Below are 27,707 nucleotides of genomic sequence, written 5' to 3' on the forward strand. Positions count from 1 at the left end.
GCTGACTCATTGTTCAGTGTTCTTTTTGCAACTACCACCACAGAACAACTACAGCAGGATACTTGACACCATCAGCTCAGGGGTCTACTGAAACACCTAAATCCTTTTACAGATCTTTTTTTTTTTTTTTTTTTTTTTTTTTTGGCAGTGCTGGGGATGGAACCCAGGGTCTTGTGCTTGCAAAGCAAGCTCTCTACCAACTGAGCTATCTCCCCAGTCCCCATTTACAGTTGTTGCCTCTCAGCTTGGAAAACTTTGAAAAAAATCACAACTTGTTACACAGTCCCCTTTAGGGAGATCATAAATCAGTATTTTCTAACATGCACACAGATTTTTTGGAATGTAGAGCACCTTCCTTATAATCTATATTACAAATTAAACACATGACATCATTTCAAGTATTCTTTTTCAGTTATCAAGGCATGTTTTCATTTAATTGTCAGTGACCATGAAGTGAGTGTGTGTGTGGCGGTGGGGGGGGGGGGGCAAAAAAATAATGAAGATAAACAATGGTAAATTTGACTAGTCAAAAGTTTTCATTTTAACAATATTTTAACCATCAAAAATCCTGAGTCAGACATGGTGGCATGCACGGATAATCCCAGCTACTCAGGAGGCTAAAGTAAATTGGAGGCTGGCTTTGGCAATTTACACCCTGTCTCAAAATAAAATAAAAAGGTAAAAAATATTTTAAAATAAAAACAAAAGGGATGGGGATGTAGATCAGCATGTGTGAGGTCCTGAGTTCAATATCCAGTATGGAAAAAAATAAAATTCCTGGAATCCAGGGAAGGCCGTTGCCAGGGCCAGCTCTGAGGGGGACAGTGCTGAGTTCCTGTGCAATGTATCCTCTACACTCTGCTTCCCTGTAATGATACAGAGAAAACCTAGTTAAAATGGACATTGGTATGAAAAGGTAGCACAAGGAAGTTCTTTGTGGTAACAGAACAATTCTGTATCTTGATTGTGTGTATATATGATCACAAATCATAAATCTGTACATATGATAAACTTCTATAGAACAAACATTTATGCTTACTATATAACACCTACCATGAGTGAGTTTACACAAAAGGTGACAAAAGCCAAATAAGGTCTGTAGTCTAATTAATTGCACTGCGCCAAACTGACTTTCTGGTTTTGATACTGTACTGTAGTTATACAAGAAAATATTTCGAAGGGAAGTCGCTGTCGCCGGAGTCGGACCGCTGCCGCCGAGCCCGGGACCTCCAGCGCCATGCCCTCGGAGACCTTCAAGCAGCGCCGCACCTTCCAACAAAGAGTAGAAGACGTGCGCCTCATCCGAGAGCTGCATCCCACCAAGATCCCGGTGATAATGGAAAGATACAAGGGCGAGAAGCGGCTGCCCGTCCTGGACAAGACCAAGTTCCTCGTGCCCGACCACGTCAATATGAGCGAGCTCATCAAGGTAATCAGAAGGCGCTTGCAGCTCAATGCGAACCAGGCCTTCTTCCTCTCCGTGAACCGGCACAGCATGGCGAGCGGGGCCACGCCCGTGTCCGAGGTGTAGGAGAGTGAGAAGGACAAGACATTCGGGATCCGTCGGCACTGTAAGACTAGGGCCCTGTGTCAGCTTTCTAAGCCCTTGCCAAGGAAAAAAAAGGGATGTCACCAACTGAGACTGATGAGTTCATCTAGTCACAGGCCATCAGAGCAGTTACATTTCACCTAGGAGCTTTAGGAGTGGTTTTTGTATTTCAAGCAGAAAAATGGAGCTCCAAATGAGCACGCTCAGCTTTGGAAACTATATTGTTTAACCTAGGTATCTTGTTTTCAAATTTTAGAAGTTTAAAAATAAAATACTTTGCATCCTGAAAAAAAAAAAAAAAGAAGAAGAAAGAAAGAAAAAGAAAAAAAAAACTTCCCAGAATCCTGAACAGAGCTCTTCCTTTACTGGGGGCCTCCTGCATACTAGGCAAGAACTCTACCACTGAGCTACATCCCAGCCACCCACATCCCTTTTATTTTTTTGAGACAAGTTCACACTAAGCTGCCCAGGCTGGCATCAAACTTGCAATTCTCCTATCTCAACTTCCCAAGTAGTGGGGATTATAGGTGTGCACCACCACACAAGGTTAAAATTTCTTTTATCAGTGGAATGAGATTGTTGTAATTAGTCTCCAATCATTAGTTGGAAAAGAGAGGGAAGAGATCCATCTTCTCTGATCATATTCTTTTTCTTTATCTCAACAAAATCTTGGTTTTCTCAGCAAAGTAGAATAGATAAGACCACCAACCTTGTCTGCCACAAAGACAATCAACCTATGAGACCATCATAGCAAAATCAAAGTGCATTTAGGGCTGGTGACTGAACTCAGTGAGTAGAGTGCTTGCCTGGCATTTGTGAGGCCCTAGGTTCAATGCCCAGCACTACAAAACAAAAACAAAAGCAGAACAGAGTGCATTTAGCTCTGAACTGAATTTTATTCTCAATCTACCATTCAGAGCTGGGCACAGTGGCACATACCTGTCATCCCAGCTACTTCAAAGCCTAAGGTGGGATTTTTGAGACAACAGCCAGGCCCCCTAGGACCCCTGGCCTGACTGACTGAGCCCCATTCTCCAGGATCCCTCAGCCCGACCGATCACTCCCTGCCTCTGGGGCCCTCACATTGACTGACTGCTCCCTTTTGCCAGGATCCCCAGACCAACTGACTGTGCCCTATCACTGGGCCCCCAGACCAACTGATTGCAACCAGCCTCCAGGATCCCACAACCACACCAAACACACCTGGCCTCTAGGACCCCTGCCTGACCAACCGCACCCCGCCTCCAGGACCTCCAGCTGACCACGGCCACAACCCGAGCAGCAGTTCCCCATTTGCCAACACATTTTGAAGCCAGAGCGACCATCTTGGATAATCCTGGAAGCTGGAGCTCCGATTTTAGATGGGGCAAAACCCATCCTGAGATGCCTGCTGGAGGCTTGAAGCTCATTGTCAGGTACCTCTCATGTATCAGTCTACTGAACACTGGGAGGTTTCATTACTATATGACTGTTATACTGTAGATTTTCTTTTTTCTCATTATTGAAAAAATTTAAGTCTTTATTTCTTTACTTTTCTTGCTCTCTTTTCCTTTTGTTTACCTGTTCCCTCAGAGTCTCTTTCTCCCTTTTTTGCATGCTAACATCCAATTTCTTTTGATTACACTCTCACCCTTTCTATTATCTAGAACTTCTGTATATTCTTTTCTTATCCCATTAACAGCCACATTCTACATCCCTCTGCATCCTCTTTGTCCTCCATTAGAAACGGCAGACTTTATTGCAAATCTGTTTTACTTAAGATAATATTTGAACTCATTCTGTTTATTATGACAATTTTGTTTTTGTCCTCATAGGGGCTATTTGGTCTAGGATTGCACAGTGTCTGAATTGGGCACTGCTAATATTGATCTCCCCTTAAAGAAAGGGTTTTGGAAAACTATAGGGCCACTATAAGCCTATAGGGGGAAATCTGCAATACCCCAGATCTGCACTGCTAGAGGGGAAGATACATGAACAACATGAAAAAACAAGGGAAGAAAATGATCCAAACAAATCTAGATTCTATATTAATAGAATCCAATGACAGTGTGTAAGAAAAAATGTCAGAAAAGGACTTCAGATTACACATGATTAAGATGATTCGTGAAGCAAAGGATGAGATAAGAGAGCAAATACAGGCAATGAATGATAATACCAATAAGCTGAAAGAGCACCTGCAGGAAGCAAAAGATCATTTCAACAAAGAGATAGAGATTCTCAAAAAAGACCAAACGGAAATCCTTGAAATGAAGGAAACAATAAAACAAATAAAAAACTCAATGGAAAGCATCACCAGAAGACTAGACCACTTGGAAGACAGAACCTCAGACAATGAAGACAAAATATTTAATCTGGAAAATAAAGTTGCCCAAACAGAGAAGATCGTAAGAAATCATGAACAGAATCTCCAAGAACTATGGGACATCATGAAAAGAACAAATTTAAGAATTACTGGGATTGAGGAAGGCACAGAGATACAAACCAAAGGAATGAACAACCTATTCAATGAAACAATATCAGAAAATTTCCCAAACCTGAAGAATGAAATGGAAAATCAAATACGAGAGGCTTACAGGACACCAAATGCACAAAATCACAACAGATCCACACCAAGGCATATTTTAATGAAAATGCCTAACATTCAAAATAAAGATAGGATTTTAAAGGCCGTGAGAGAAAAGCATCAGATTACATATAGGGGGAGATCAATACGGATAGCAGCTGACTTCTCAACCCAGACTCTAAAAGCTAGAAAGGTCTGGAACAACGTGTTTCAAGCTCTGAAAGAACATGGTTGCCAACCAAGAATCCTATACCCAGCAAAACTAACCTTCAGGTTTGAAGAGGAAATAAAATCCTTCCATGATAAACAAAAGTTAAAAGAATTTACAAATAGAAAGACTGCACTACAGAATGTTCTCAACAAAATATTCCATGAGGAGGAAATGAAAAACAACAATGGAGGTCAGCAAAGGGAGGAACTACCTTAGAGAAAAACCACTCAAGGGAGAAACCAAGCCAACTTAAAAACCAAAAATAAGCCAAATGACTGGGAATACAAATCATATCTCAATAATAACCCTGAATGTTAATGGCCTAAACTCATCAATCAAAAGATAGACTGGCAGAATGGATTAAAAAGAAAGGCCCAACAATATGCTGCCTGCAAGAGACTCATCTCAGAAAAAGACATCCACAGATTAAAGGTGAAAGGATGGGAAAAAACCTACCACGCACATGGACTCAGTAAAAAAGCGGGGGTTTCCATCCTTATGTCAGATAAAGTGGACTTCAAGTCAAAGTTAGTCAGAAGGGATAAAGAAGGACATTTCATACTGCTTAAGGAAACCATAAATCAGGAAGACATAACGATAGTAAATATTTATGCCCCAAACAATGGTGCATCCCTTTACATCAAACAAATTCTTCTCAATTTCAGGAATCACATAGACCACAACACAATAATTCTGGGTAACTTTAACACACTGCTGTCACCACTAGATAGATCTTCCAAACAAAATCCAACCAAAGAAACCATAGAACTCAATAACACAATCAATAACCTAGACTTAATAGACATATATAGAATATTCCATCCATCAACAAGCAGTTTCACTTCTCAGCAGCACATGGAACCTTCTCGAAAATAGACCACATGTTATGCCACAAAGCAGTCCTTAGGAAATGCAAAAAAATAGAGATACTTCCTTGTGTTCTATCAGATCATAATGGACTGAGAGTAGAAATCAATGACAAAATAAAAAACAAATTACTCCAACACCTGGAGATTAAATAATATGCTATTGAATGAAACATGGATAACAAAAAACATCAGGAAGGAGATAAAAAAATTCTTAGAAGTCAACGAGAATGACGATACAACATATCAAAATCTCTGGAATGCTATGAAAGCAGTACTAAGAGGAAAATTCATTGCATGGAGCGCATTTCAGAAAAGAATGAAAAGTCAACAACTAAATTACTAAACATTACAGCTCAAAGCCCTAGAAAAAGAAGAACAGAATAACAGCAAAAGTAGTAGAAGACAGGAAATAATTAAAATCAGAGCTGAAATCAATGAAATTGAAACAAAAGAAACTATTCAAAAAATTGACAAAAAGTTGGTTCTTTGAGAAAGTAAACAAAATAGACAAACCCTTATTCACACTAACAAAGAGAAGGAGAGAGAAAACTCAAATTACTAAAATTCGTGATGAAAAAGGAAATATCATGACAGACACCACTAAGATACATAATTAGAAGCTACTTTGAAAATCTGTATTCCAGCAAAATAGAATCTACTGAAGACATTGACAACTTTCTAGAGACATATGCTCCTCCCAAACTGAACCAGGAGGACATATACAATTTAAACAGATCAATATCAAGCAATGAAATAGAAGAAGCCATTAAAAACCTACCATCCAAGAAAAGCCCAGGACCAGACAGATTCTCAGCTGAGTTCTACAAGACCTTAAAAGAAGATCTCATTCCAATACTTCTCAAAGTATTCCAGGAAATAGAAAAAGAGGGTACTCTACCAAACTCATTCTATGAAGCTAACATCACCCTCATACCCAAACCAGGCAAAGACACATCAAGGAAAGAAAATTTTAGACCAATATTCTTGATGAATATAGATGCAAAGATCCTTAACAAAATATTGGCAAATCGTATCCAAAAACATATTAAGAAAATCGTGCACCACGAACAAGTGGGTTTCATCCCTGGAATGCAAGGATGGTTTAACATCCGTAAATCAATAAACGTAATCCATCATGTCAATAGACTTAAGAATAAGAATCATATGGTTATTTCAATTGACTCAGAAGAAGCGTTTGACAAAATACAACACCCCTTCATGCTCAAAACACTAGAAAAAATAGGGATAGTAGGAACATACCTGAACATTGTAAAGACTATTTATGCTAAGCCCATGACCAACATCATTCTTAATGGAGAAAAACTGAAACCATTCCCTTTAAAAACGGGAACAAGACAGGGATGTCCTCTTTCACCACTTCTATTCAACATTGTCCTCGAAACTCTAGCCAGAGCAATTAGACAGACTAAAGAAATTAAAGGGATATGAATAGGAAAAGAGGAACTTAAGCTGTCACTATTTGCTGATGACATGATTCTATATTTAGAGGATCCAAAAACCTCCTCCAGAAAACTTCTAGACCTCATCAATGAATTCAGCAAAATAGCAGGTTATAAAATCAACACGCATAAATCTAAAGCATTTTTATATGCAAGCGATGAAACAGCTGAAAGGGAAATGAGGAAAGCAAATCCATTTGCAATAGCCTCAAAAAACATAAAATACTTGGGAATCGATCTACCCACAGAGGTAAAAGATCTCTACAATGAAAACTACAAAACATTGAAGAAAGAAATTGAGGAAGACCTTAGAAGATGGAAAGATCTCCCATGTTCTTGGATGGGCAGAATTAATATTGTCAAAATGGCCATACTACCAAAAGTGCTATACAGATTCAGTGCAACTCCAATTAAAATCCCAATGATGTACTTTATAGAAATAGAGCAAGCAATCATGAAATTCATCTGGAAGAATAAGAAACCCAGAATAGCTAAAGCAATCCTTAGCAGGAAGAATGAAACAGGGGGTATTGCAATATCAGAACTTCAACTATACTACAAAGGAATAGTAACAAAAATGGCATGGTATTGGCACCAAAATAGACAGGTAGATTAATGGTACAGAATAGAGGACACAGACACAAACCCAAATAAATACAATTTTCTCATACTAGACAAAGGGGCCAAAAATATGCAATGGAGAAAAGATAGCCTCTTCAACAAATGGTGCTGGGAAAACTGGAAAATCATATGCAACAGAATGAAACTAAACCCCTATCTCTCACCCTGCACAAAAATCAACTCACAATGGATCAAGGAGCTTGAAATCAGACCAGAGACCTTGCATCTTATAGAAGAAAAAGTAGGTCCAAATCTTCTCCTTGTTGGCTTAGGATCAGACTTCCTTAACAAGACTCCCATAGCACAAGAAATAAAAGCAAGAATCAACAACTGGGATAGATTCAAACTAAATAGCTTTCTCTCAGCAAAGGAAACTATCAGCAATGCAAAGAGAGAGTGGGAGAATATCTTTGCCACTCGTACTTCAGATAGAGCACTAATTTCCAGAATATATAAAGAACTCAAAAATCTCTACACCAAGAATACAAATAACCCCATCAACAAATGGGCTAAGGATATGAACAGACACTTCACAGAAGATCTACATGCAATCAACAAACATATGAAGAAATGTTCACTGTCTTTAGTAATAAGAGAAATGCAAATCAAAACTACACTAAGATTCCATCTCACCCCAATTAGAATGTCGATTATCAAGAATACAAGCAACAATAGTTGTTGGAGAGGATGTGGAGAAAAAGGTACACTCATACATTGCTGGTGGGGCTGCAAATTAGTGCAACCACTCTGGAAAGCAGTGTGGAGATTCCTTAGAAAACTTGGAATGGACCCACCATTTGACCCAGCTATCCCACTCCTTGGCCTATACCCAAAGGACTTAAAATCAGCATACTACAGTGATGCAGCCACATCAATGTTCATAGCTGCTCAATTCATAATACCCAGATTGTGGAACCAACTTAGATGCCCTTCAATAGATGAATGGATAAAGAAACTGTGATATACATATATATATATATATGTATAAATACACACACACACACACACACACACAATGGAATATTACTCAGCTATAAAGAATAATAAAATTATGGCATTTGCAGGTAAATGGATGAAATTGGAGCATATCATGCTAAGTGAGATAAGCCAATCTCAAAAAACCAAAAGAGGAATGATCTCACTGATAAGCAGATGATGACACATAATGGGAGTGGGAGGGTGGAAGAATTGAGGAAGGAGGGACTGTATAGAGGGAAAAGAGGGGTGGGAGGGGTGGGAGGGAAGGAAAAAATAACAGAACGAATCAAACCTCATTACCCTATGTGAATGTATGATTATGCAAATGGTATGCTGTTACTCCATGTAGAAACAGAAACAACATGTATCCCATTTGTTTACAATAAAAATAAATTTATAAAAAAATAGACAAAGTATATAAAAAAAAAGCCTAAGGTAGGAGGATCTCATATTTAAGACCCACCTGGGCAACACTGTCTCAAAAACATTTTTTTTTTTTTTTTTAAGGTCTGGGAATATAGCTCAGCGGTAGAGTGCTTGTCTAGGATGTGTGTGACCCTGGGCTCAATCCCCAGTACTAAAAATAAATAAACTGCAATAAACAAAGAAACAAATCTATCACTCACTGACTATTTGATCCTGGCAAGTTATTTAACTTCTCTGAAACTGGGAGATTAAAAAATGGTCATTCAATACCTTACTATTATATGTTTTATCCATGTTAAATATAGAGGACTAGGGGTTTTCAGTAGAAGAGCATTCGCCTAACGTGTGTGAGGCCCTGGGTTTAAGCAAGAACAAAAAACAATATACACACAACATAAGTTAAATATAGCATTACCATATGATCCAGCAATTCCACCCCTAGGTATATACCCCTGGGAATTGAAAGTGGGGATGTGAGTAGATATTTGTACACCAACATTCATAGCAATATTATTCATGATAGCCAAAAAGTAGAAACTTTGGATGGAAACTTTTGAATGAATGAGGAAAGGGTGGCATACACATTGGAATATTACTGAAATGCAACAGAATATTGTGCAGATTTTAATGTTTGGATTTTTTTTGTTTGCTTGTTTGTTTTTTGGTGCTGATACGGGTCTTGAAGATCAGGAACGGGTCCTCCTTATTTTCCTGGTGTTGAAGATTAAACACCGGAGAAATACCGAGGCAAGCATAGGAAGCAAGTTTTGTTTAAGAAAGGGACAGCTAGACTTCTCCGGAGAGAAGTGGGGCCCAGAGCTGGGTGCCTGTAAAAGTGTGTCCTGCTCTTTTATAGACCCCAGAACCCTCATCTCTTTTCTTCTAAGAGCATGAAGGAGCAGTCCAGGGGGTAATCACTTGTGTTCTGGAAGTGCTTAGCAACCCGTGGAGCAGGGACGTGTGATCTTTTCTTTGATAACCAGCCCTCATCTTCTCCACCCCCATCATTCATTACCTACACTGACTGCCAGGCCTTTGGGCCCCCTGCCTCAGTTTGTTGAGGAATGTGACATTTCCTGTCCCCTAGGGCCAGGTGGGGATGCATACAGGCTGCTTTTTGGAAAAGAAAGCACGTGGGGAGTCAGTATAGGGGGCTCATTTTATAGAATTATTTTCATAATCTCGTGTTCCCACCATCCTCATCTATTTATCCCCTTACAGTACCAGGCATTGAACCCAAGAGTACTTTATCACTGAGCCACATCCCCATCACTTTTTATTTTTTACTTTGGTGAGACAGGGTCTCACTAAGTTGCTAAGGGCCTCGCTCAATTGCTAGGGCTGGTTTTGAACTCACGATTCTCCTGCCTCAGCTTCCAGAGCTCCTGGGATTACGGACATGTGCCACCATGCCTGGTTATTATGTAGATTTTAAACAGAAAAAAATTATGAGCTCTGCTACAACATGCACTTTGAAGACATGCTGAGTGACATAAGCTAAAAACAAAAAGGCAAAGATGGAGTGACTCCATTTATATCAGGCACACAGAACAGTCAAGTTCATTGTGACAGAGCACAATGGTGGTTGCCAGGGCCTTGCAGGAGGGAGATGGGCAGTTACTTTAGTATACAGAGTTTCAGTTTGGGAAGAAGAAAATGTCCTGGAGACAGAGGTGATAATGGCTGCACAACATTGTGAATATACTTAATACCACCGAGTGCTACACATAAAATTGCTAAATTGTAAATTTTAATGTTACTTTTTCATCCCCAGCCCTTTTTATTTTTTATTTTGAGACAGTTTCTCCCTAAGTTGCTAAGAAGGCCTCGAACTTGGGATCCTCCTGCCTCAGTGTCACAAATCACTCCAAAATATGCCACTTTAGCATGTGGATTATTTTAAACTAATAGCACTTTTTTTTTGGTGCATGGACTTGAACCCAGGGGGCACCTAACCACTGAGCCACCTTCCTAACCCTTTTTATTTTGAGACAAGGGCTCACTAAGTTGCTTAGGGCCTCACGAGGTTGCTGAGGCTGGCCGCAAACTTGCAATCCTCCTGCCTCAGCCCCGACCAACTGCTGGGATTACAGGTGGGTGCTGCTGTGCTAAACGAAAAAAGCACTTGAAAAACAACAGGCAGAAAGGCATTCTGGCTTCTGGCAACTCTTTTTCTTCCTGAAGGCAGGAGACAAAACTTCCATTTGAAAAATGACCTCCCTATACCAGAAGGAAAAAAAAAGCATTCTTATCATCAGAGATGGGGAGTCCAGAATGAGGGCATTCTGTACCAACAGACCTTGTTAAGATATGTTATTTTCCTTTAGTCTTCCCATTCATTTTAACTACTTTCCCACAATTGCCTCTTTGTTCAGCCTAACATTTAAGTACTTAAGATTTTACCACTTTTTTGGATTTTCATTTTTTTTTTTTAATGGGTACTCCCATTTTTATGTAAAAACTTCCTGCTAAGTCTATTTAATTCTCAGAGCCTGCTGGAGATCCATAGCGGTTAAAGTTTTCCCTCTTCTACATGTATTTTGCCTCTTTTTTTTTTTTTTTAATGTGATTTTTTGGTGCTAGAAATCAAATTTAGGGCCTCATGTGTGCTAAGCAAGCACTTTACCACTGAGTTATGTAACTCCAGCCCCAAGATCAACATTTTATATTCCACATGCATGAGATTGTGCACTAATTGTCTTTATTTGCCTGGCTTATTTCATTTAATGTCCTCCAGTTCCATTTATGTTGTTGCAAAAGAAGATAGGATTTCATTCATCTTCGTGGTTGAACAGTGCGCTGTCGTGTATATATACACCACATTTGCTGTATCAACTCATCAGTTAATGGGTACTTAGGTCCACTTCATTTCTTGGCTATTGTGAACAGTGGTACAATGAAGGGAGTGCAGATGTCTTTTTGGCATACTAATTTCATTGCCTTTGGAAATATATCCAAGAATGGGATCACTGGATCAAATGGTAGTTTTATTTTTACTTTTTTGAGGAACCTCCATATTGTTTTCCATAATGGCTGTACTTACATTCCCCCAAGCAGTGTGCAGGGGTTCCCTTTTCTCAATATGCTCAACAATACTTCTTACCTTTTTAGTTTTTTTTTTTTTTCCCCCATTACCATTTTTTTGTTGTTGTTGTTGTTTTTGGTACTTGCAAGTCCAAGTACTAAAATAGACACCCCCCCAAAGGAAAATTATACTGGAGTTGGGTTCCTACCTCCTGTGGCAGAGTACATGCTTTACCACTGAGCTACATCCCCAGCACTTTTTATTTTGAGACAGTCTTGCTAATATGCTGAAGCTGGCCTTGAACCTGTGATCTTCCTGCCTCAGACTCCTGAGTAGCTGGGATTATCAGCATGTATCACTGTTCCTGACTAGTCTTTTTGGAAATAGCCATTCTTACAGGAATGAGGTGATATCTCATAGTTTTGATTTGCATTTCCCTGAAGAATTAGTGATTTTTTTTTCCGTATACCTGTTGTCCATTTGTATGTCTTCTTTTGAGAAGTGTTTATTTAGGTTTATTGCCCATTTTAAAATCAGGTAATTTGTTTTTGCAATTGAGTTTTTAATTTGTTCATTGCTTTTGTTTTTGCGATACTGGGGATTGAACCCAGGGGTATTCTGCTAAGCTATATCCCCAGTCCTTTTTATTTTTTATATTGTCAGGGTCTTGCTAAGTTGCTGAAGCTGGCCTCAAACTTGTGATCCTCCTGTCTCAACCTCCCGAGTTGCTGGGTTTACAAGTGTGTGTTACCAGTTTTCATATCAAAGTCACGGTTTATATGCCATGTTTACAATATTAGAGAATTCTGGATTTGTCTGAATAATTACTCTTACCAGTGAGTTTTATACTGTCCCATGTTTTCTTCTTAGTCATTAATGTTGCTTTCTTTAGTCTGAAGAACTCGGTTTAGCATTTCTTCTGGGACAGGCCTGGTGGAGATATATTCTCTCAGTTCTTGTATGAGACTGTGTTTTCCTATACATTTCTAAACGATAATTTTGCTGGACACAGTAATCTTGGTTGGAAGATTTTTTCCCTTCAGTACTGAAAAAATCTCATGACACTCTCCCCTGACCAACAAAGTTCCTGCTGAGAATTCTGGTGTCAGGTAAATAGTACATACTTGTGTGTCTTTTCATTTTTTTTTTTTTTTTTTTCTTTTTTTGTACCAGGGATTGAACCCAGGGGTGCTTAAGTACTGAACCATATCTCCAGTCCTTTTTTATTTTTTATTTAGAGACAGGGTCTTGTTAAGTTGCTTAGGACCTCACTAAGTTGCTGAGGTTGGCTTTGAACTTGTGATCCTCCAGCCTCAGCCTCCCGAGCTGCTGGGATTACAGGCATGTGCCACCATGCCTGGCTTGTGCATCATTTTTTCTGGTTTTCTTGCTGTCTTGAGACTATTTTATTTTTATCTTTCACCTTTGACAGCATGATCATAAATTTTGGAGTAGACCTGATTGAGTTAGACCTGATTGGTGACCTTTGCCCTTCCTTTATCTGGGTATTTATATCTTTCTCAAGGTTTTCAAAGTTTTCTGATGTTATTTCTTTGAATAAGCTTTCTACCCTTTTGTCATTCTCAAGTCAATCTTCAACCCCAATAACCCAAATATTTGCTCTTCTAATATGGTCTCAAAGTTTTCAAAATCTTTCTTCAGTCCTCTTCATTCTTCTTTCATCATGTCTGCCTGTGGATTTTCAGAGTTTGTCTTCCAGCTCATCAATTCTTTCTTCTGTTTCATCTATCCTGCTGTTGATGCCTTATGTCACATTTTCAATTTCCTTTAGTATATTTTTCTTTCTCTTCTGTGTGTTTTGTGGGGAAGGATAGTGGAGATTGAACCCAGGAGCATTTTGCCACTAAGCTACATTCCTAGAACTATTTATTTATTTATTGGGTGAGTTCATTGTCAAATATTTCATATAAATGTAAATAAAATGAAATATTTCATATAAATGTAAATGAAATGAAATATTTCATATAAATGGGTGAGGGGCGAATGAAAAAATTCCAGGATTGCACCCATCACTCTATTTACACGTGGGAGCAGGGCTCTCCTCACGCCAGGCTCCAGGCACAGAAGCTGTACTTATCTAATGCTCCTTTGCAGACACAGCCCTGGGTGCACTTGGCAGAGCCCGAGGGGCAGCAGGAGCAGCAGGTTTTCTTGCAGGAGATGCCTCTGCACTCTTTGCATTTGCAGGAACCAGCACAGGTGCAGGAGCCACTACTGGTGCAGAAGTGTTTGGGGGCCATTTTGAGCCCTGGTGAAGTTGGAGGTCCAAAGCAACAGTTGCAGAGGCAGGTGAGCTGCTGGAAGGCATATTCTTTATTTTTATTTTATTTTATTTTTTTTTTTTCTTTTTTTTTTTTATTTATTTATTTTTTTTTACGTTTACATAGGGTAATGATGTTTATTATATTTTTCCCCTCCCCCCCCACCCCTCCCACCCCTCCCACCCCTCCCACCCCTCTTTTCCCTCTATACAGTCCTTCTTTCCTTCATTCTTACTGCTCTCCTTAGCCTAACTCTAAACCTAACCCTAAACCTAATGCTAGCCCCTCCCACCCCCCATTATATGTCCTCATCCGCTTATCAGCGAGATCATTCGTCCTTTAGTTTTTTGAGATTGGCTTATCTCACTTAGCATGATATTCTCCAATTTCGACCATTTGCCTACAAATGCCATAATTTTATCATTCTTCATTGCGGAGTAATATTCCATTGTATAAATATGCCACAGTTTCTTTATCCATTCATCAACTGAAGGACATCTAGGTTGGTTCCACAATCTGGCTATGGTGAATTGAGCAGCAATGAACATTGATGTGGCTGTATCTCTGTAGTATGCTGATTTTAAGTCCTTTGGGTATAGGCCAAGGAGTGGGATAGCTGGGTCAAATGGTGTTTCCATTCCAAGCTTTCTGAGGAATCTCCACACTGCTTTCCAGAGTGGTTGCACTAATTTGCAACCCCACCAGCAATGTATGAGTGTTCCTTTTTCACCACATCCTCGCCAACACCTATTGTTGCTTGTATTCTTGATAATCGCCATTCTAATTGGGGTGAGATGAAATCTTAGGGTAGTTTTGATTTGCATTTCCCTTATTACTAGGGATGTTGAACATTTTTTCATATATCTGGTGATTACTTGTACATCTTCTTCTGTGAAGTGTCTGTTCATTTCCTTAGCCCATTTGTTGATTGGATTATTTGTATTCTTCGTGTAGAGTTTTTTGAGTTCTTTATAGATTCTGGAAATTAGCGCTCTATCTGAGGTATGGTTGGCAAAGATATTCTCCCACTCTGTAGGCTCTCTCTTCACATTTCTGATAGTTTCCTTTGCTGACAGAAAGCTTTTTAGTTTGAATCTATCCCAGTTGTTTATTCTTGCTTTTATTTCTTGTGCTATGGGAGTCCTGTTAAGGAAATCTGATCCTGAGCCAACAAGTTGAAGATTTGGACCTACTTTTTCTTCTATAAGATGCAGGGTCTCTGGTCTGATTCCGAGGTCCTTGATCCATTTTGAGTTGAGTTTTGTGTAGGGTGAGAGATAGGGGTTTAGTTTCATTCTATTGCATATAGTTTTCCAGTTTTCCCAGCACCATTTGTTGAAGAGGCTATCTTTTCTCCATTGCATATTGTTGGAACCTTTGTCTAGTATGAGAAAATTGTATTTATTTGGGTTTGTGTCCATGTCCTCTATTCTGTACCATTGATCTACCTGTCTATTTTGGTACCAATACCATGCCGTTTTTGTTACTATTGCTTTGTAGTAGAGTTGAAGATCTGGTATTGCAATACCCCCTGCTTCGCTCTTGCTACTGAGGATTGCTTTAGCTATTCTAGGTTTTTTATTCTTCCAGATGAATTTCATAATTGCTTGCTCTATTTCTGCGAGGTACATCATTGGGATTTTAATTGGAATTGCATTGAATCTGTATAGAACTTTAGGTAGTATAGCCATTTTGACGATATTAATTCTGCCTATCCAGGAACATGGGAGATCTTTCCATCTTCTAAGGTTTTCTTGAATTTCTTTCTTTAGTGTTCTGTAGTTCTCATTGTAGAGGTCGTTCACCTCTTTTGTGAGATTGATTCCCAAGTATTTTATTTTTTTCGATGCTATTGTGAATGGAGTAGTTTTCCTAATTTCTCTTTCTGAAGATTCATCACTTATGTATAAAAATGCATTGGATTTATGAGCATTGATCTTGTAACCTGCTACTTTACTGAATTCACTTATGAGTTCTAAAAGTTTTCTGGTGGAATTTCCAGGTTCCTCTAAATATATAATCATGTCATCAGCGAACAGGGATAGTTTGAGTTCTTCTTTTCCTATTCGTATCCCTTTAATTTCTTTGGTTTGTCTGATTGCTCTGGCTAGAGTCTCAAGGACGATGTTGAATAGAAGCGGTGAAAGAGGGCATCCCTGCCTTGTTCCAGTTTTTAGGGGGAACGCTTTCAGTTTTTCACCATTTAGAATGATATTAGCCATGGGCTTAGCGTAGATGGCCTTTATAATGTTTAGGAATGTTCCCATTACCCCAATTTTTTCTAGTGTTTTGAGCATGAAGGGATGCTGTATTTTATCAAATGCTTTTTCTGCATCTATTGAAATAATCATGTGATTCTTAACTTTAAGTCTGTTGATATGGTGAATGACATTTATTGATTTCCGAATGTTGAACCAACCTTGCATCCCTGGGATAAAACCCACTTGATCGTGGTGCACTATCTTTTTAATATATATTTGTATGCGATTTGCTAAAATTTTGTTGAGAATTTTTGCATCGATGTTCATTAAGGATATTGGTCTGAAATTTTCTTTCCTTGATGTGTCTCTGTCTGGTTTAGGTATCAGGGTGATATTGGCTTCATAGAACGAGTTTGGTAGGGTTCCCTCCTCTTCTATTTCATGGAATAGTTTGAGGAGTATTGGAATGAGCTCTTCTTTAAAGGTTTTATAGAACTCGGCTGAGAACCCATCTGGTCCTGGACTTTTCTTTGTTGGTAGGCTTTTGATGACCTCTTCTATTTCATTGCTTGAAATTGGTTTATTTAAGTTGTGTATGTCCTCCTCGTTCAGTTTAGGTAGTTCATATGTCTCTAGAAATTTGTTGATGTCTTCAAGGTTTTCTGTTTTGTTGGAGTATAGATTTTCGAAATAGCTTCTAATTATGTTTTGTATTTCACTCGTGTCTGTTGTGATGTTTCCTTGTTCATTCCGAATTTTAGTAATTTGAGTTTTCTCCCTCTTTCTCTTTGTTAGTGTGGCTAAGGGTTTATCAATTTTATTTTTTTTTTCAAAGAACCAACTATTTATTTTATTAATTTTTCCGATTGTTTCTTTTGTTTCGATTTCGTTGATTTCGGCTCTGATTTTAACTATTTCCTGTCTTCTACTACTTTTGGTATTGGTCTGCTCTTCTTTTTCTAGTGCTTTGAGCTGTAGTGTTAACTCGTTTATTTGTTGATTTCTACTTCTTTTTTTGAATGCACCCCATGAAATAAATCTTCCTCTAAGTACTGCTTTCATAGTGTCCCAGAGATTTTGATATGATGTGTCTTTGTTCTCGTTTACTTCTAAGAATTTTTTTATTTCCCTCCTGATGTCTTCTGTTATCCATTCATCATATAATAGTGTATTATTTAGTCTCCAGGTATTGGAGAAGTTTCTGTTTTTTATTCTGTCATTTATTTCTAATTTCAATCCATTATGATCTGATAGAGTGCAAGGTAGTATCTCTATCTTCTTGTATTTACTAACAGTAGCTTTGTGGCATAAAATATGGTCTATTTTAGAGAAGGATCCATGTGCTGCTGAGAAGAAAGTGTATTCATTCTTTGTTGGATGGTATATTCTATATATGTCCGTTAAGTCTAAATTGCTGATTGTGTTGTTGAGATCTATAGTTTCTTTATTCAATTTTTGTTTGGACGATCTATCCAGTGGTGAGAGAGGTGTGTTAAAATCGCCTAGTATTATTGTGTTGTGGTCTATTTGATTTCTGGAATTGAGAAGGATTTGTTTGACGTACGTGGATGAGCCAATGTTCGGGGCATAGATATTTATGATTGTTATGTCTTGCTGATTTATGCTTCCCTTAAGCAGCATGTAGTGTCCTTCTTTATCCCTTCTGACTAGTTTTGGTTTGAAGTCCACATTATCTGAGATGAGGATGGATACTCCAGCTTTTTTGCTGTGTCCGTGTGCATGGTATGTTTTTCCCCATCCTTTCACCTTTAGTCTATGGGTGTCTCTTTCTATGAGATGTGTCTCTTGCAGGCAGCATATTGTTGGATTTTTCTTTTTAATCCAATCTGCCAGTCTGTGTCTTTTGATTGATGAATTCAGGCCATTAACATTCAGGGTTATTATTGTGATATGATTTGTATTCCCAGTCAATTGACTCATATTTGTTTTTGACATGATTCGGTTTCTCCTTTATTTGGCTATTCCTTTAGGCTAGCGCCTCCTGTTGCTGATTTGCATCGTTGTTTTTCATCTCTTCCTCATGGAATATTTTGCTGAGAATGTTCTGTAATGCTGGCTTTCTTTTTGTAAATTCCTTTAGCTTTTGTTTATCATGGAAGGATCTTATTTCATCGTCAAATTTGAAGGTAAGTTTTGCTGGGTATAAGATTCTTGGTTGGCATCCATTTTCTTTCAGGGCTTGGTATATGTTGTTCCAGGCCCTTCTAGCTTTTAGGGTCTGGATTGAAAAATCTGCTGATATTCTTATTGGTTTCCCTCTGAATGTAATTTGATTCTTTTCTCTCGCGGCCTTTAAAATTCTGTCTTTATTTTGTATGTTAGGTATTTTCATAATAATGTGCCTTGGTGTGGGTCTGTTGTAATTTTGTATGTTTGGAGTTCTGTAAGCCTCTTGTACTTGGTTTTCCATTTCGTTCTTCAGATTTGGGAAATTTTCTGTTATTATTTCATTGAATAGATTGTTCATTCCTTTGGTTTGTTTCTCTAAGCCTTCCTCAATCCCAATAATTCTCAAATTTGGCCTTTTCATGATATCCCATAGTTCTTGGAGATTCTGTTCATGATTTCTTACCATCTTCTCTGTTTGTTCCACTTTGTTTTCAAGGTTAAATATTTTGTCTTCAATGTCTGAGGTTCTGTCTTCCAGGTGTTCTATCCTATTGGTTATGCTTTCTATGGAGTTTTTAACTTGGTTTATTGTTTCCTTCATTTCAAGGATTTCAGTTTGGTTTTTTTTCAGTATCTCTAACTCTTTATTGAAATGATCTCTTGCTTCCCGTATTTGGTCTTTTAACTGTTGATTGGTGCGATCATTTAAAGCCTGCATTTGCTCTTTCATCTCCTCCTTCAATGCCTGCATTTGCTCTTTCATCTCCTCATTAGCTTCCCTGATCGTTTTAATTACGTACATTCTGAACTCCCTTTCTGACATTTCTTCTGCTGTGCTGTCATTGGGTTTTATTGATGTAGTATCTAGGTTTGTTTGGGACATTTTCTTCCCTTGTTTTCTCATAATGGTCAGTTGTCAGTGGGACCCTGAGATATTGCAGTTTTCCACTATTGGCTTATAGTGTCCCAGTAGATTTCCAGTGTATCACCTCCCAGCCTTCAGTAGCCTGATGTCTTGGAGGAATCTGATAAAGCAGCTCATTCGAAGAATACTGCCCCTAGCCCCCTACTGGTTCCACGTTTTGGAACTGGCTCTGTGCGGAAATGCTCTCACTGTGGGCCTGCACCGTGCAGCTGGCCGTGTGGGAAGAGCCCACTGCCGGAGTGTGGAAGACTACCTTGGGAAGACTCAAGCTGCCCTGCCCGGCTCTGCTAAGCCACCTCTATCTGGGCCTGCCACCCGGGCTGAGCTTTACCTAGTGGGCAGACTCACCCGTGGCTCCACTTCAGTCCGAGTCTCTCAATGCCTCCCCTTCTTAACTCCTGGGTTCTGGAGCGACCGGGGGTGCAGTCTCCCTCTAGGCCGCCATCTTGGATCGCCCCGTGAAGAGAGCCCGCAGCCGGAGTGGGCAGAGCCGCCTGAAGAGGTCTCCGGCTGCCCTGCCCTTATCCCTGAGGCTGACTGCAGATCGAGGCTCTCCGCTGGTTCTTTGCAGGAGTACACTGCACTGCAGCAGATCCGGGACTCGGAGCGTGCTCTGTTCAGACAGGCTCTCACTAGCGGGCCAGTTCCGTACCGAGAACCTGGAGAAGCTGGCTGTGTGGGCGGGGCCCACCGCCGGAGTGCGCAGGACTGCCTGTGGATGACTCTAGCTGCCCTGCCCGGCTCCGATAAGCCACCTCTATCTGGGCCTGCCACCCGGGCCGAGCTTTACCCAGTGGGCAGACTCACCCGTGGCTCCACTTCAGTCCGAGTCTCTCAATGCCTCCCCTTCTTAACTCCTGGGTTCTGGAGTGACCGGGGGTGCAGTCTCCCTCTAGGCCGCCATCTTGGATCGCCCTTCTTTATTTTTAAATTCTGAGATAGGGTCCTGCTAAGTTGCTGGAGCTGTTCTTGAACTTGAGATACTCCTGCCTCAGGCTCCTGAGTCACTAGAATTGTAGACATGCACCACTGTGCCTGACTCTTTTAGTGTATTTGGCGGGGCAGGGTACCCAGGATTGAACTCATGAGCGCTTGACCTCTGAGCCACATCCACAGCCCTATTTTGTATTTTATTTAGAGACAGGGTCTCACTGAATTGATTAGTGCCTCATTTTTGCTGAGACTGGCTTTGAACTTGTGATCCTCCTGCCTTAGCCTCCTGAGCTACTGGGATTATAGGCATGCGCCACCATGCCCAGCTCTTCTACTATATTTTTAAGCTCAAAGACTTCTTTAATTTTTCTTTTCCTTCTCCTCCTTCATCTTATTCTGTGAGTGTGGTGCTGGGGTTGGGACCCAGGGCCTCCAGCATGCTAAGTAACTGCTTTACCATTTTTTTTTTTTTTTTTTGGTGGTGCTGGGGATCGAACCCAGGGCCTTGTGCTTGCGAGGCAAGCACTCTACCAACTGAGCTTTCTCCCCAGCCCCTGCTTTACCATTGAGTTACATCCCTAGCTCTGAAATTTAAAAATTCCTTACATCTATTCGTTAAGATTCTGTGTTAGAGTATTGAATCATTTCTCCAAGCTCTCTTGAAGCTCATTGAGTTTCCTTAAAAGCACTGTTTAAGTTCTCCATCTGAGAGTTCTCCCATACTGATTACTATCTAGTCAATCTTAAGCATTTTATTTTGATTGGTAGGGAAGGTCATAATTTCCTGAAAGCTCTTTATGCTTGTTGGTGCATGGTATTATCTGGTCACTGAAAGATTAGATAATTACTCCAGTCTTCCTAATCTGGCTTTGTCTGTGCCTATCTTTCCAGAAATTCTGAGCAGCCTACTTATTTTCTCAGAGCATGTAGTCACTTTCTCCATGTCAGCACTGTAGGGTGTACAAGTCCTGGTTTCCCAGCAGTCCATCGTTGATGTATTGTCACTTTTTCAACACTAGAGGGCAATTTCAAGCTCAGGTTTGTCCCCAATGCACAGTGGTGTGTTGCTCAGTATAAGCCAGGGAATACCTAGAAAATGTAGTGAGTCCATCCTCAAGTACTCTAATACTCAACCTGGGACTAGGGTAAACCCAAACACCTCATCCGTATGCAGGCACTGTGAGATTCTATGTAGCTCTGAGCAGAATCACTGTGGATGGACTAGCTCCAGGCTCCCGTGCCATGCCTGTCACCAATGCCAAGCTGTGTAACACCCTGACCCCTGCCAAGACCAGCACAGCACCGAGAAAGATCAAGACTCGGGGTTATATGGACTGCTACTGTGAAGGTGGACTCATGGCCTCAGACTGCTACAACCAACCACAGGTGAATCTGACCAGAATAGGAGCCTGATGGCCTGAGGCCATGTGTCTTCCCGACACTAGGGAAGAATGCATTTTCTTACATTTTTATTGCCAAAGAAGCCCTCAAGTAGCTGGGCCCAGTGGGGCATGCCTGTAATCCCAGCTACTTGGGAGGCTTAAAAATCACAAGTTCAAGGTCAGCCTTCGCAACTGAGTGAGAACCTGTCTCAAAATAAGAAACAAAAAGTGCTGGGAGGACCAGGAATGTAGTCCAGTGGTAGAGAACTTGTCTAGTATGTACCCTGTCCTGGATTTGATCCTCAGCACCACAAAAAAGAGAGCATGTAGCAGGGTTGGGATGTAACTCAGTGGGTGGCTATCCCTGATTTTAATCCCCAGTACTTCAATAATAATAATAATAATAATAATAATAATAAAGAAGCTCTCAAGTGAGATTTAGTATCCAAAAAACAAAAAGTTGGCTTATGCTCCTACAATACAAATACCACCATTAGTAGAATTTCATGGTAGCTTCTCAGAAACTTGCTGAATTGCCCAGGATGGTCTCCAACTTGTGATCCTCCTACCCCAGCTTTCAAAGTAGCAGGAATCACAGGCATGCAGCACCTGTGCCTGGCAGTGAAGTCTTAATGGTGTAACCTGACTTTCCATCTCTAACCTGTGCTGTCTTCTAAGTGAATGCCATTGCATTAGATAAACGTGGTATTTTTTTAAAAAGACTGTTTCTATTCCTTAACTCCAAAATCTTGCTTTCCCTTGAGTAAACTCATTGCTATTTTAGGCTAACCCTTTCCCCCTTAATGACAGTCTCCTTCTGTTTAGTTTACTTACAAACAATTGAAAACAGTTTGAATGAAAGCCCTTTAGAAATAAACACAGTGATAGAAATGGTGCTAAAATACATCAAATGTAGGACTAGTGACCATGGAGAGTGGTCATTTGGTTTACAAGTGATTGAGTTTCACTCACATAGAAAAGCGATGTGAGGGCTGGGGTTGTGGCTCAGTGGTGGAGCACTTGCCTGGCATGTGTGAGGCACTTGGTTTAATCCTCAGCATCACATAAAAATAAATAAATAAAATAAAGGTATTGTGTCAATCTACAACTAAAATAAAAATAAAAAAAGAAAGAAAGGAAGGAAAGTGATGTGAGCCAGACATGGGGGCACACACTTGTAATCCCAGCCACTCTGGTGACCGGGGCAGGAAGTTTGCGTGTTTGAGGTCAGCCTCTAACTCAGCGAGACCCTGTCTCAAAAGAAAAAAATAAAAAGAGTTGAGGATTCTCTGCTTCCTGATGACGTGGGCTGTTTCCCTCTGCCACACTCTTCCACCATGATGTTCAGCTTCACCTCGAGCCCTGGGGAACGGAACTGGTCGCCTATGGATTGAGACCTCTGAAACCTACTGGGGACTGAATCCAGGGCTGCATGCATGCTAGACAAATGTTCTACTACTGACTACATCCCCAGTCCTTCATTTTACTTTATTTTGATAGAGGATCTTGCTAAATTGGCCAGACTTGCCTCAATTTTACCATCTCCCTGCCCTAGCCTTCCAAGTAACTGGGATTACAGACATGTGTCACTGTGCCAGGCTTCAAGGTCAAGGTCTTGCTGAATTGCCCAGCTGGTCTTGTACTTATGATCCTCCTGCCTCAGGCTCCTGAGTAGCTGGGATTACAGGTATATGCCACCATGGCAGCTTCAAGGTGCGACAACTTCGGAAGCTTGTGGAACTACAACACCTCCATTCATACTGATTTCACCTCATTTTCCTGAAAAAGCAAGAGAAACTGCAAACCAGACACTGAAAGTTGGCTTTGCTTTAAGCTCTTCAGAATACTGACTTGTGTTGAGTTGCTGCCAGAAGAATATCACACTCCCTGCCCTTGCACCCACATGGGGAAAAAGTGTAGGAAAGGGAGAAGAAAGGAATCACCTTAATTAAAGAGCTTTTATTTTTCCCAGTGCTGGGGATGAAATCCAGGACTTCACACATATTACACAGGTGCTTTAGCATTAAGCTACACCCCCAACCCCAAGAAACTTCACTTAAGTGTAAAGACACAGGCATCCACTCATATGTATAATTTTAATGTTTTTAATGTATTAGTTAAGACAATTTAACTTAACTTAAAAAAAAAAACAGATTGAAAATAAGAAAAAATATACCAAGTAAATGGTAAGCATCATAAAGACAACATAGTAGTATTAACAACATACAATTGGACTTCCTGAAGTGTACTACTCAAAGTAAAGAGAACTTCTTTTTTTTTTTTTTTTTTTTTTGCAGTACTGGGGATCGAACTCAGGGCCTTAAGCTTGCCAGGCAAGCACTCTACCAGCTGAGCTATCTCCCCAGCCCAAGAGAACTTTTACAAAATAATAATTGGTTCACTAAGTAGACATGATAAACACATGCTCATTTGATTATCATTGGATAATGATATAACATCAGAACTTCAAAATATTTTGAGCAAAAATAGAACTATGGGAAGAAATAGACAAACTTACAATTAGTTGCAGTTTTTATTTTTACCACTTTTCTCTGGTAATCAAAGAATAACTGAACAAAAATTACAAAGGATAAAGAAGATCTGATCTGGTTGACAGCTCTTAAAATTTATACCTAAGAACTTGCAAAAATCACATTTTTTTGAGTGTACATAGAGTATTCTCTAATATAGATCATATGCTAGGGCATGAACTAAGACTCAGTCTGAATGATGGAATCTTACAGAGTATGTTCTCTGACCACAAAATAACTAAGTTATAAATTAGTAAGAATATTAAATCTAAAACAGCCCTCAATATGCATTTGGAAATTAAATATCACACTTCAAAATGACACATAGTGGGGGGATCAAAGGGAAAACACAAGTGTAAATAGAAGATACTATAACCAAAGGAAACTGCAAATATATCAAAATTTGCAAATATAGTACATAGAAATTAATAGCTTCAAAGTTTTCTATGAGAGAAGAAGAAAGGTGTAAAGTGATTGTATCTTTCAACTGTAGAAGTTAGAAAAAGAAGAGTAAATTAAATCACACTCAAAAGATAGAAGGGTTGGGATTGTGGCTCAGTGGTAGAGTGCCCACAAGGCATGCATGAGGCCCTGGGTTCAATCCTCAGCACCACATAAAAATGAAATAAAGGTATTGTGTCCATCTACAGCTAAATATATATTTTTTAAAAAGATAGAAGAAAATCATAGGGAAAAAAGGTATAAAAATGACTGAAAGGCATGGGAAAATGTGCTTGACATCATTAGTCATCAAGGAAATGCAAATTAAAACCATAATGTGATACCTTAAAATCCAAGAAAATGACCAAAATTAAGTGATAGACATCAGATATTGACAAAAATGTAGAATAAACAGTCCCATAGTACTGTTGAGACTTTAAAATTGAATAGTCTCTTTGAAAAACTATTTGACCATTGCTTATGATATTACACATACACTATCCTGTGATCCAGCAATTTCAATCCTTAGGATTTATGCTAGAAAACTATAAAATATATCCACAAAAAAAGAGACATGCAGGAATATTCATAACTACTTTAACTATAATAAACTAGAACTGGAAACAACCCAAATGTTCATTATCCTGAGAAAGAAGAAAAACAATTAGAGAATATTCATAACATGAACTACTACTTAGCAATTATAAAATGAACAAACTATTACTACATGCAAAAAAATGGAAGAAGAAAAAAATATGTAAAAAAAATTTTTTAGATGTTGATAGATCTTTATTTTATTCACTTATTTATATGTAGTGCTGGGAATCAAACCCGGTGCCTCACACATGCTAGGCAAGTGCTCTGCCACTGGGCCACATCACCAGCCCAAGAAAAAATATTACGTTAAAGATTTGAAACATATGTATGTATTTTTTTTAATTAACCATTTTTTTATTTGTTTTTATGTGATGCCAACAATTGAACCCAGGACCTCACCCATGCTAGGCAAGTGCTTTACCACTGAACCACAATCCCAGTCCAGAGTATGTATTTTATCCTTCCATTTATATGACATTCAAGAGCAGACAAAGCCCTGCACAATGGTACCTGCCTGTGATCTCAACTTCCTTGGAGGCTGAAGCAGAAGTATCTCAAGTCTGAGGCCAGCCTTGGCAGTTTAGCAAGATCCTGTCTCAAATTTTTTTATAAAAATGAGAAGGCTGGAAATGTAGCTCAGTGGTAGAGCTTGCATAGCATGCAAGAGGCCTTGTGCTCAATACCCAGTACTGCAAAATAATAACAAAAAGAACAGATGATAATGATGGCAGAGATTTGGGGATTAACCTTCTGACTATTTAAGAAGGTATTTAAAATTAATTAGAAATGCATTATTACAAAACATGCATTTTGCTATACACTGTTGCAATCAGTTTTGCTGTGTAATAAACCACCCCCAAATTTGTTGGCTTAAAAAATAATTTTTCCTTCTCACTAAAAACGTAGAAAGGAACAGGTGAAAACAAATCTATGGTGATAGCAATAAGAGCTTTAGTTTCCTACTGGGGTAGAAAATGACTAGAAGGGGTCATGAGGGAATTTTCTGTGGTGACAGAAGTGTTCTAGATCTCAATTATTATGATCATTATTGTCAAAACCCATCAAGCTGTACACTTAAATGTGGGCATTTCATGGTACATAAATTTTACCTTCCTAAAAAAAAGTAAGACATTTTTCATGCGTGTACTTAAAATCCATGTTCTAATGAGATAACCAGCTAAGACTAAGTGACACCCCTAAAGTATGAATATCTTGCTTTTGGAATTAAAAGAATAATATAAACATTTAAAAATCTGCCTTAGTGAATAGGTGAAGAATAATCTCATATAGCATGAATCATTTGCATTGAGTCTAGAAGAAGGGTAAGAAGTTTGCCAGGTAAATGTAGGAGGTCATCCCATGCAGTGAACGGATGAGCTAAGGCCCATGGCATTAATTGTAGTATGTGAGCTAAAGATGGAAAGGAGAAGTTTGGAAATAAATTGTGATAGACGTTTTGTACTAAGCTGAGACATCAGGCCTTCCATGATACAATAAAAGTTTTTTTTAAACAATTGAAAAAATAAAAAAGAGCTGGGGATGTAACTCAATGGTAAAGTGCCCCAGGTTCAATTCCTAGTGCAAAACCAAAACAAAACAGTGATCTGGTAACTTTTACTGTGTTTCTGATGTTTTAATGGTTGTAGATAGAAGTCTCTCAAACCTCATAGGGAGGCTTCCCATTAGGCTTGATAAAGAGTAAACACTAAAAGAACAGAAATAGAATGTGTAATTTACTAACAAGTAGAAAGTTCAATCTATTAGAAAACTGGAAAAGTTTTATACAAGCACACACACACCAAATCCATAAAATTCATTGTTTAAATTAATGGGATGGAAAAAAGTTTCGTATAACACCCAAAGGAAAGTTGAGTTAACAATATGCATGGAAGACAAAACAGACTTTCAGAAGAGGGACAAAGAGTGGTGGGATACAAAATCATCCATTAAATCATTAACTAGGACAAATACAATTTAGTATGTTCTGAATGATACAATATCAAAAAGTGTTTTGGTTTTGTTTTGTTTTGGAGGGTACTGGGGATTGAAACAAGGGGCACTTTACCACAAATACACATCTTCAAATTTTTTTTTTTTTTTTAACTTTTAAAATTTCAAGACAAGGTCTTTCTAAGTTGCTGAGGGTCTCACTAAATTGCTGAGGCTGTCCTCAAATTTATAATCCTCCTACTCAGTCTCCTGAATCACTGGGATTACAGGTGTGCTCCATCACACCCAGCTAAAATATGGTATTTTTAAAATAAAATAAAATTTCAAGGGAAAAAACTCAATATATCCACAATCACACTGTGAGATTTTATTATTGTAGGATGTTTGGAATTCAACTCAGGGCTGCTAACCACTGAGCTACATCCTCAGCCCTTTCTATTTTTCATTTTGAAGACAGGTTCTCACTAAATTGCCCAGGGCTGGCCTCAAACATGTGATCCTCCTGCCTCCTGAGTTGCTAGGATTACAAGCTTGCACCACAGTGCTCAGCAGAACTATAGAAGTATCTATTCATTCCTCAAATATTTACCCACTAGTTTTAGCATCTGTTCTGTGTTTTAAACAGCCTTATTG

The 27,707-nt window shown here is 39.2% G+C and overlaps 1 pseudogene; it reads left to right on the forward strand.

Moving 5' to 3' along the window:
• Nucleotides 1-1,237: 1,237 nt before the first annotated feature.
• LOC124991353 (microtubule-associated proteins 1A/1B light chain 3B-like) lies at nucleotides 1,238-21,586 on the forward strand (annotated as a pseudogene).
• The last annotated feature ends 6,121 nt before the right edge of the window (nucleotides 21,587-27,707 follow it).

Source organism: Sciurus carolinensis, chromosome 8 (assembly GCF_902686445.1).
Source record: "Sciurus carolinensis chromosome 8, mSciCar1.2, whole genome shotgun sequence".
In the NCBI taxonomy this organism is placed as follows: domain Eukaryota; kingdom Metazoa; phylum Chordata; class Mammalia; order Rodentia; family Sciuridae; genus Sciurus; species Sciurus carolinensis.